The sequence below is a fragment of the Rutidosis leptorrhynchoides genome, chromosome 4 (genome assembly GCF_046630445.1).
Source record: "Rutidosis leptorrhynchoides isolate AG116_Rl617_1_P2 chromosome 4, CSIRO_AGI_Rlap_v1, whole genome shotgun sequence".
NCBI classification, from domain to species: domain Eukaryota; kingdom Viridiplantae; phylum Streptophyta; class Magnoliopsida; order Asterales; family Asteraceae; genus Rutidosis; species Rutidosis leptorrhynchoides.
In genome coordinates, this window is record NC_092336.1 from 251,060,120 (window position 1) to 251,071,788 (window position 11,669).

Consider the following 11,669-nt stretch of genomic DNA (forward strand, 5'->3'; position numbering starts at 1 on the left):
ACCATGCTCAATGCCTCACATCGGGAAAAACTCAACCAATCTCGAACCGAGATATCAACCCCTATCATACCATACCAAGTACACCGCTAGTAGCAACCTTACATCAAAATAAAGTCAACCATCTAAACCGACGAAGACCGAAAAGAAGAGAATCCTTACGGATAACACTCACCACTTAACATTCCTTGTAGTGTGCAACACGACCAATAAGCAACTACCGTAACATCATAACCCAACGGCTAAAACCGTTTGCGCCCAACGACTATGGCAACGCTAATCCCAAGGTGTACAAAATCGACTATCGTCACACCCTTAACATCACGTGAGTGAAACACGGCTATCGCATCACTAATCATACAACATGGTCCTCACGACCCCACCATCGGTGTATAAAACAACCGATAGATCACGCATCATGGTCCTTATGACCCCACCATCGGTGTATAAAACAACTGATAGATCATACAACATGAAGGCTGGCCGAAAACTACACGTGCCTTAGTGAATCCGAAACCACATGCGACCCACCACCTCCACCGCACAACAATCGGGATTGGCCGAACTACACGCGCCCTAGTGAATCTGAACTACACGAGAGTCACTATCCCAAAACAATGACTGCAACCATACGCGTCACTTGTGAATCCGAACTACACGAGACTCACTTCTCAATACAATGACCGAAATCACACGAGTCATTTGTGAATCCGAACTACACGCGACTCACAAACTCAACACAGGAATGGTACTCGCATTTCCCACCGGTACTCGCATTTCCCGATAATGTTATGCCATGCCGACGTAACACTACTCCCTTGATGAAGTCAGCGGACCCCGAAGGTCATGCTTCACTAATATAACACCACTACCATGATGAAGTCAGCGAACCCCGAAGGTCATGCTTCACCAATCAACGCCCTTTTTGGCCTCGAACAACGAGTAGCGTAACATCGCGCTCTGCTACGCCATAGTGAATCCTAACGGATACCACTAACCATTCCCACAATCGAGCAAGAACCACCTATATCAAACATAGGCACAAAATAACAATTCTCGAAAAGAGAACCCGACACACACACTTCCCTTAACCGAGGGATTTCACCTTGCTCGTCCAACACGTCCATTATCTCTCAATGAGATTACCACATTATCACCTCGGCGATAATTTTACATCCAAAACCACAGGTACAATTTAACCGAAATTGTACTCTACCACAAATCGACCAAAACTAGGTCCCAACATAAGTTTCGGATCTACCATAAACATTATCCTAATTCTCACCCTAAGATCTCCTCGTGCGGAAGTGTAACTCCCCCACTTGGAACTACGTTCCATATCCACAACTCGTACAACCGTACAATGCTACCAAAGGTGGACTTTACCAACAATTGGGTTCACACGCCCCATCACCATATCTTGCTCCAACCTTGAGCATACGAAGGATTTTAACCTATCCTTAAACACTTCAAACGAAAAGTGTACCACAAATTACATAAACTATACCCTCGCAATCATCCAATTGCTATAGTTTGTCAACTTCACCTAGTCACTCATGTACTTAAGGGTTTCACCTCGGTACCCTAAGTACAATGTAACCACAACACAATCGGAGTCGAACACCACACTAGTAGGTATAAAAGAGGCACCTAATGTCGCGTCATATAGTCTCCATTACCAACATACATCGAGATTTAAAACACTCGATCCCAAGGGTTCCAACCACCCGACGAACCTCACGGTTCATCAATTTCAACATGAGAGCGAACACGCGCTTAACGACCGAACACCAAAGCCCATTTCCATGGCTTGGTAGAAACATTTCTCAAATACTAAGGAATGCTTGGTTGCACCAAGTCTTACGCCCTTCCCCCAATAATCAAGACATCACCATACGGTACTTCCATTAGGAACGTCACCCACAACAACAATATGCACAACACAAGGCATTTTACAACCCAAACTCAAACGACACTTAATAAATAATCAAAGGACATATTTATTAAAATGAAACGTACCTTAACGTCTCCTTGTTGCACCCGTCCCCGCTAACTTGGGACATTCCGACTTACGATGTCCTTCCTCTTTACAATTGAAACACGCCATGCCATCACCCTTTGGTACCGAACATTCCCAAGACTTGTGACCCCTCATGCCACAATTGTAACATCTAGACACACTAGAATCTGATATACCCGTCCGTGTATCACTCGTGCTCACACTCGGACCCTTAGTCCTCTTACTTGGAGCACTATACGAAACAACCCTTCTCTCACTTGAAGGTTCACCCTTCTTGGATCGTGAATACCACTCGAAACCTCTAGCCAAGTCGAATAATTCCGCAAACGATTTCGCTTGACCTCGGCTAATTTTACTCTTCAAGTCATCATTCAAGGTCCGATAGAAACCCCCCATCAAGAAACGATCATTCCCCAAATACTCCGGGCAAAAACGAGCCTTCGCCATAAAGGTCGTCTTAAGAGTATTCAAATCCATAAATCCATGTCGAAAATTTCGCAACTCATTACGTAATTCCCATAAATCAGCTGAAGTCCGGAACTCCTCGAAGAATTCCTTCTTAAATTCATCCCACGATAAAGCCATAAACGTTTCACCACCGACAAGATCAATCTTACCATCCAACCAGTCCTTCGCCCTACCTCGCAACAAACTAGTAGCGAGTCTTGTCCTCTTCTCGGGAGGGCAATCAATAGTACGAAAACACCCTTCGACATTCGAGATCCAAGTTGTGCTCACCAAAGGATCCGGTTCTCCGTCATACATCGGGGGTTTAATCCTCATGAAGCTCTTATGACAACGCTCCATTTCACCACTACTTAGAAGTTCGGAATACTTCCTATCCATTTCTTCTCAAAACGCACTCATTTGCTCCGCAACTGCGGCCACAACTCTAGAGTTAAACTCCAAATTGTTGGTCTCGATCCCACCTCCCGTCGCCATTCTAAGGAATGCAAAGCGATTAAATCACGAACGTATAAAACACACACTCCACACCGCCCCATCTTGCTAAACACTCATCATACATCACTTGCTAGACACGATTTGCACCCGTAATAAGGTTTGCAAGTCCTTATTATGTACACACGCCGTATCAACTCGTTAGTACAACGACCGCTTCGCTCAATGATATAAACAAACACAAACAAAAATGTACGCGATATAAACACACGCGAGAATTACACCACAACACAATAATATATTAATAATATTTGCATTACTAATATAAACGTTAGTTGTAGTGACCCGAACTTTTCCATGTTTTTATATATTAAATGAAATAGATATTTACATGATTAAATATTTCCAACATGTTAAGCAATCAAACTTGTTAAGACTTGATTAATTGAAATAGGTTTCATATAGACAATTGACCACCCAAGTTGACAGGCGATTCACGAACGTTAAAACTTGTAAAAACTATATGATGACATATATATGGATATATATATATATATATATATATATATATATATATATATATATATATATATATATATATATATATATATATATATATATATATATATATATATATATATATATATATATATATATAGTAAACATGATATTATGATAAGTAAACATATCATTAAGTATATTAACAATGAACTACATATGTAAAAACAAGAATACTAACTTAATGATTTTGAAACGAGACATATATGTAACGATTATCGTTGTAACGACATTTAATGTATATATATCATATTAAGATATATTAATACATCATGATATCATGATAATGTAATAATTTAACATCTCATTTGATTTAATAAACAATGGGTTAACAACATTTAACAAGATCGTTAACCTAAAGGTTTCAAAACAACACTTACATGTAACGACTAACGATGACTTAACGACTCAGTTAAAATGTATATACATGTAGTGTTTTAATATGTATTCATACACTTTTGAAAGACTTCAAGACACTTATCAAAATACTTCTACTTAACAAAAATGCTTACAATTACATCCTCGTTCAGTTTCATCAACAATTCTACTCGTATGCACACGTATTCGTACTCGTACAATACACAGCTTTTAGATGTATGTACTATTGGTATATGCACTCCAATGATAAGCTCTTAGTAGCCCATGTGAGTCACCTAACACATGTGGGAACCATCATTTGGCAACTAGCATGAAATATCTCATAAAATTACAAAAATATGAGTAATCATTCATGACTTATTTACATGTAAACAAAATTACACATCCTTTATAGCTAATCCATATACCAACGACCAAAAACACCTACAAAGACTTTCATTCTTCAATTTTCTTCATCTAATTAATCTCTCTCAAGTTCTATCTTCAAGTTCTAAGTGTTCTTCATAAATTCTACAAGTTCTAGTTTCATAAAATCAAGAATACTTCCAAGTTTGCTAGCTTACTTCCAATCTTGTAGAGTGATATTCCAACCTCAAGATATCATTATTATTTACAGTAATATATCTTTCTAATACAAGGTAATACTCATATTCAAACTTTGATTAAATTTCTATAACTATAACAATCTTATTTCGAGTGAAAATCTTACTTGAACTTGTTTTCGTGTCATGATTCTGCTTCAAGAACTTTCATGCCATCCAAGGATCCTTTGAAGCTAGATCCATTTTTCTCATTTCCAGTAGCTTTATCGAGAAAACTTGAGGTAGTAATGATGTTCATAACATCATTCGATTCATACATATAAAGCTATCTTATTCGAAGGTTTAAACTTGTAATCACTAGAACATAGTTTAGTTAATTATAAACTTGTTCGCAAACAAAAGTTAATCCTTCTAACTTGACTTTTAAAATTAACTAAACACATGTTCTATATCTATATGATATGCTAATTAATGATTTAAAACCTGGAAACACGAAGAACACTGTAAAACCGGACATACGCCGTCGTAGTAACACTGCGGGCTGTTTTGGGTTAGTTAAATAAAAACTATGATAAACTTTGATTTAAAAGTTATTCTTCTGGGAAAATTATTTTTCTTATGAACATGAAACTATATCCAAAAATCATGGTTAAACTCAAAGTGGAAGTATGTTTTCTAAAATGGTCATATAGACGTCGTTCTTTCGACTAAAATGACTACCTTTACAAAAATGACTTGTAACTTATATTTCCGACTATAAACCTATAATTTTTCTATTTAGATTCATAAAATATAGTTCAATATGAAACCATAGCAATTTAATTCACTCAAAACGGATTTAAAATGAAGAAGTTATGGGTAAAACAAGATTGGATAATTTTTCTTGTTGTAGTAACGTGAAAATTGGTAACAAATCTATATTAATCATATCCTAGCTAACTTATATTGTATTTGTAAGACCCGAATATTTATTTTGTATACTTGTTTATTAAAGGCATATGAGATCGGGCTTCGTTGAATATTTATATATATTAAAATTGGAAAAGAGCTGAATCTGTCAATCTGCGCGCCGCGCAAAGCGGCCGCGCGCCGCGCAAACGCGCTGACAGAACCTATCTTGTTTTATTTATTTTAAATGAAGGGTATTTGGGTAATTTCACATGGGGCCGAATTTGTGGGCATTATCAGTTGGTTTAGATCCAACTTTGGATCATTTCACATCCATTCTTCATCCTCATCCATTCTTAGAGAGAGAGGGAGGTCTAGAGAGAGATTTGAGGTTTTGGGGAAGAAGAAGCTCGAATCGATCAAAGTCTCGGGTTTTAAAGTTGTTCCTTTCGTTCTCGGCTACGCGGTGATAGTATTGGTAAGCTCAAACTCCGAATTTCATCTATTTAATTTGATATTCAAGTTAGGGTTTTGAGTTAATTTGTTGTAATACCCTTTTAGGTGATGAAATGGGTTTAGTGATGCTAGTAATCGGGTTTATTGTTAATTGTTGGTGGATTTTGGGTTGGTGAACAAATTGGCCATGTTTAGAACTTGAAATTTAGTTTAATCACTTTAGTTAGCGATTATGGAAGTATTGGAACCCATTGGAGGTTGTTTGGTTGACTAACTTTGACTTTGGGTCAAATTAGGGTTTGGTGGTGACTATGACCCGATTGGCGATTTAATGAGGTTTAGAAACTTAAAATGGATTAAGTTGAAGTATAGAACCGAGTTAAATGTGTTTTGGTGTCAAAACTTGTAAAGGATGAGATTTTGGCCTTTATGGGTCAAAATTAGGGTTTAAGTGTCAAAATGGGTATGACACGTGTTTGGCACTTGTGTTCGGGTTTAATGGATGTATTAGGACCATTCTCACTCGTGTTAGTGATTATTGATTAGTTTTGGGCGCGGTTTGTACTTGAAAGTGCATTTGGGTCGAATTTGCACTAAGGATCGAATTGGGTGGTTTATAAATCCATCCTAATTGTATTGTTGTAATTGTGATAGTATTGGTATCTTCCATTGGCAAGTTGCGGATTCACTTGGAAGCTTCTTCAAGACTTCAAGGTGAGTGATAATATCCTATGTGCATATGTATGTGTAGGATGGGTGCGGGTCGGGTGAAGTGATTCTCGGTTATAGAGCTCACTTCACATACAGGTGGTTTTGATGGACTTGTGTATAAGTCCAATCGGCACGTTGTGCATTTTGGTTGACCATCTTTGGCGAGATGCACATTTTGTGTGCACATTATCACACTTGGTTGTGATTTGGTTGTTGTAACCCTAATGGCGAAGGGTTGATATGGTTGTGTTGTGGATGACCCCGATTTGGTGGATTTTATAATCCCGTGACCATGGGTTTTGGTATTGAGAAATGAATCTCGGGTAGTGCGGATTCATGGTGACTCGGGTTGTTCGGTCACCTTATTTGAGGTAGTGAATCTCGGGTAGTGCGGATTCACGATGACTCGGGTTGTTCGGTCATCTTATGGTTGAGAAGTGAATTTCGGGTTGTGCGAATTCACAAGGCTCGGGTTGTTCGGCCAATGTTCGTGTGATTGAGGTTAAGGGGTTAACCTTGTGTATTATTATTATTGTATTATATTAATGTGTTGTTGTGTTGTAGCTAACCCTCCGGGTGTAGCTATTTGGCGATGTTTACTTTGTCGTTGGTGGACTATCTTTTGTGTTGTATCATTAGCTCGTTGCTTAGATCGTACGGTATGCTTAGTGTAGATGCTTTATACTTGGATGCTTCGGTATGCGGTATTTGTTTTGTGTGGCGTATTCATTTTATACATATATATGTATGTAGTATGTTATCATTCACTAAGCATTAGCTTACCCTCTCGTTGTTGACTCTTTTTATAGATACGATACGGACGGTGGCTCGGGTAAGCGCGAGGACTAGAAGACTTGCATAGTTGCTTTAGTGACTTTCTTTTGGATCGTTTAGGATTGGGTAGTGTATCCCCAATCGCCATGCTCGGCTTTGTTTGTATTAAAAGTCTTTTGGTCAAATGTTGTATTTCGGTACTTAAGGTGGCAAAATGGGTCAATGTGGGACCCACTTCGTAAACTTAATTTTATTAATTAAACGTGCTAGTTTTATATATATGAATTCATGGTTAAAAGCGTTTTGGCTAAAGACATCGGGAACGGGTCAAACATTTTGGCATTTTAAGTAAAACGGGACAGCGGGCTGCCAGACAGGTTCTGCGAGCCGCGCAACCTGTTGGCGCGCCGCGCAACTGGGTCAGTCAGCAAAATTTTTTTGTTGTTGTAAAATTTAACGGGAATTGTCGTGGTTTGGTTTGGGTTGTTACAAGTGGTATCAGAGCATGGTCTAAGGGATTTAGGTGACTTTAGATAGGTGCCTAGACTTAGACTTTTGTGTGTGCTTAATTTGTTGCGGGACTTGTAGGATTACGGGTCGGAATGGGTTTAGTTAGTGCCTTGTTTATAGGTTGACTAACGTTTATATTAGTAATGCGGATATTATTAATATGCTCTTATGTTGTGATAGTAATTCTCGCGTGTGTTTGTACCGCGTAGAATTTTGGTTGTGTTTGTTTATATCATCGAGCTAGGTGGTCGTTGTACTAACAAGTCGATGCGGCGTGTGTGCGTAATAAGAACTTGCAGACCTTATTACGGGTGCAAATCGTGTCTAACAAGTGATGTACGACGAGTGTTTAGCAAGATGGGGTGGTGTTGTGCGTGTCGTTTTATACGTGCGTGGACTAATCGTTTTGCATTCTTTAGAATGACGACGCGAAACGAGACCGAGACGAATGACATGGAATTTAACGCTAGAGTTACGGCCGCCGTTGCGGAGCAAATGAGAGCGTTTCGAGAAGAAATGGATGGGAAGTATTCCGAATTCCAAAATAGGGGTGAAATGGAGCGTTGTCTTAAGAGCTTCATGAGGACTAGACCCCCGATGTATGATGGGAAACCGGATCCTTTGGTGAGTACGACTTGGGTTTCGGATGTCGAAGGGTGTTTTCGTACTATGGAATGCCCTCCCGAGAAAAAGACGAGACTCGCTACTAGTTTGTTGCGGGGTAGGGCGAAGGATTGGTTGGATGGCAAGATTGATCTTGTCGGTGGTGAAACGTTTATGACGTTATCGTGGGACGAATTTAAGGAGGAATTCTTCGAGGAGTTCCGAACTTCAGCCGATTTATCGGAATTGCGTTGTGAGTTGCGAAATTTGCAACAGGGTTCTATGGACTTGAATACTTTAAAGACGACTTTTATGTCGAAGGCTCGTTTTTGCCCGGAATATTTGGGGAACGATCGTTTGTTGATGGAGGATTTCTATCGAACTTTGAGCGATGACTTGAAGAGCAAAATTAGCCGGGGTTACGCGAAGTCGTTTGCGGAGTTATTTGCGGTGGCTAGAGGTTTCGAGTCTTATACGCGATCGAAAAAGGGCGAACCTTCAAGTGAGGGAAGGGTTGTTTCTTATGGTGCTCCGAGTAAGAGGACTAAGGGTCCGAGTGCGAGTACGAGTAAAGTGGTAAAGGGCGCGGTGGAATCTCGTGCTCCCAGATGTTTCAATTGTGGCATTAGGGGTCACAAGTTGTGGGAATGCACGATGCCGATAAGTGAAGACGGAATGTGCTACTATTGTCATAAAGAGGGACATCGCAAGCCGGATTGTCCCGAGTTGGCGGCGGCGAATGCCGCAAGGAGACGTTGAGGTACATTTCGTTTTGATAAATATGTCTTTGAATATTTATTTATGTGGCGTTTATGTTCGGACTTGTTAATTGCATAGTGATTTGCATGTTATGGTTAAGGGTGACGTTCCTAACGGAAGTACCCTATGGTGATGTTTGGTTGTTGGACGAAGGGCGTAAGACTTGGTGTAACCAAGCATTCCTTAGTATTTGGGGAATGTTACTACCAAGCCACGGAAATGGTTTTGGTGTTCGATTGATTAGCGCGTGTTCGCTTTTGGTGTTGAAGTGATGAACCATGAGGTTCGTCGGGTGATTGGAACCTTTGAGGCCGAGTGTTTAAAATCTCGATGTGTGTTGGTAATGGAGTCTTTATGACGCGACATTAGGTGCCTCTTTTATACCTACTAGCGTGGTGTCGACTCCGATTGTGTTGTGGTTACATTGTACTTAGGGTACCGGGAGAAACCCGTAGGTACATGAGTGACTAGGTGAAACTTGACAAACTAAAGCAATTGGATAATTGCGAGGGTATGGTTTGTGTAATCGTGGTACACTTTTCGTTCGAAGTGTTTAAGGATTGATTGAAATCCTTCGTGTGCTCAAGGTTAGAGCAAGGTGTGGTGATGGGTCGTGTGTACCCAATTGTTGGTATAGTCTACCTTTGGTAGCATCGTACGGGTGTACGAGTTGTGATATAGGAACGTGTTTCCAAGTGGGGGAGTCGCACTCCTGCGCGAGGAAAGTGTTAGTGTGATATTTCGGATGATGATTTTGGTAGATCTGGAATTTTTACCGAGACCTAGTTTTGGGTCGATTCGTGGTAGAGTGCGATTTCGGATAAATTGTACTTATGGTTTGGATTGGAATCCCACCGAGGCGGTAATGTGGTAAATCTCGTTGAGAGATAATGGACGTGTTTGGTGAGCAAGGTGAAATCCTTCGGTTAAGGAAGGTGTGTGTCGGGTTCTCTTTTGGAGAATTCTTGTTCGGTACCTATGTTTGATATAGGTGGTTCTTGCTCGATTATGGTATGTAGTTGATGAACCATGACCTTCGGGGTCCGCTGACTTCATCGTGGTATTGATGATTAATGAAGCATGACTTTCGGGGTCCGCTGACTTCATTATAGTATGGTTGCGTGATGGAGCATGATCTTTAGGGTCCGCTGACTTCATCATGGGAGTACGTGATTGATGGAGCATGATCTTTAGGGTCCGCTGACTTCGTCATGAGCGTGGTGTTGAGATCGGTGAAGCATGATCTTCGGGTCCGCTGACTTCATCCGGTATTGAGATCGGTGAAGCATGATCTTCGGGTCCGCTGACTTCATCCGATATTGAGATTGGTGGAGCATGACCTTCGGGGTCCGCTGACTTCATCAAGAGGGTTGTGTTGTGGGACGTGAATATCGGGTTGTTCGTATTCACAATATTTCGGGTAGTACGAATGTCCCTGTTGGTTGGGCTCATAGTTTGAGGTAGTGAATGTCGGGTAGTTCGGATTCACTAAGGTTCGGGTTGTACGGCCATCCTCGGTTATACTATGTGGTGGTAGTAGTGAATATCGGTTTGCGCGTATTCACGATGACTCGGGTTTTGCGGTCATGTCGTTGTGAGATATATGGATTGGGTTAGTGGATTTCGGGTTGTGCGAATTCACTAAGGTTCGGGTTGTTTCGACCATCCTCCATATGTGTTTTGGCTCAGGTTGTTTCGGCCATGTTGAGTTGTAATCTATTGGTTGTTTGATACACCAATGGTGGGGTCGTGAGGACCATGTTGTGGGAACTATCGGTCGTTTTATGCGTCGATGGTGGGGTCGTGAGGACCATGTGGTATGATTAGTGGTGCGATAGCCGTATTTCGCTCACATGTTTGTTACGGGTGTGACGATAGATGATTTCGTACCCCTTGGGATTTGCGTTCCCATAGCCGTTTTGGGCGCTATCGGTTTCTAACCGTTGGATTGTATTGTTACGGTAGTTGCGTATTGGTCGTATTGCGCACTACAAGGGATGTTTAATGATTAGGTGATATCCGTAAGGATTCGTTTGGTTCGGTTTCATCGTTTCGGATTGTTGACTTTAGGTTGAGACTTGGTTGCTTTTAGCGTTGTACTCGGTAATAGTACACTAAGGAATTAATATCTCGGTATGAGATTGGTTGAGTTTTTTTTCCAGTGTTAGGGAATGAGCATGGTGTTAGTGCTCGGATTGTGGATTTGATAAATCGCGGGTGACGATTTAGTTGTGGAAGGCGATTCGTTGGGAAAAATTGCTTAGGAAAGTCGGATTGGACTTATGTTGAGGACCGTAAAGTGGAGTCCGTTTGGTCAAGTGATGAGGATCACGAGGACGTGATCGAGTTTAAGTGGGGGAGAGTTGTAAGACCTGAATATTTATTTTGTATACTTGTTTATTAAAGGCATATGAGATCGGGCTTCGTTGAATATTTATATATATTAAAATTGGAAAAGAGCTGAATCTGTCAATCTGCGCGCCGCGCAAAGCGGCCGCGCGCCGCGCAAACGCGCTGACAGAACCTATCTTGTTTTATTTATTTTAAATGAAGGGTATTTGGGTAATTTCACA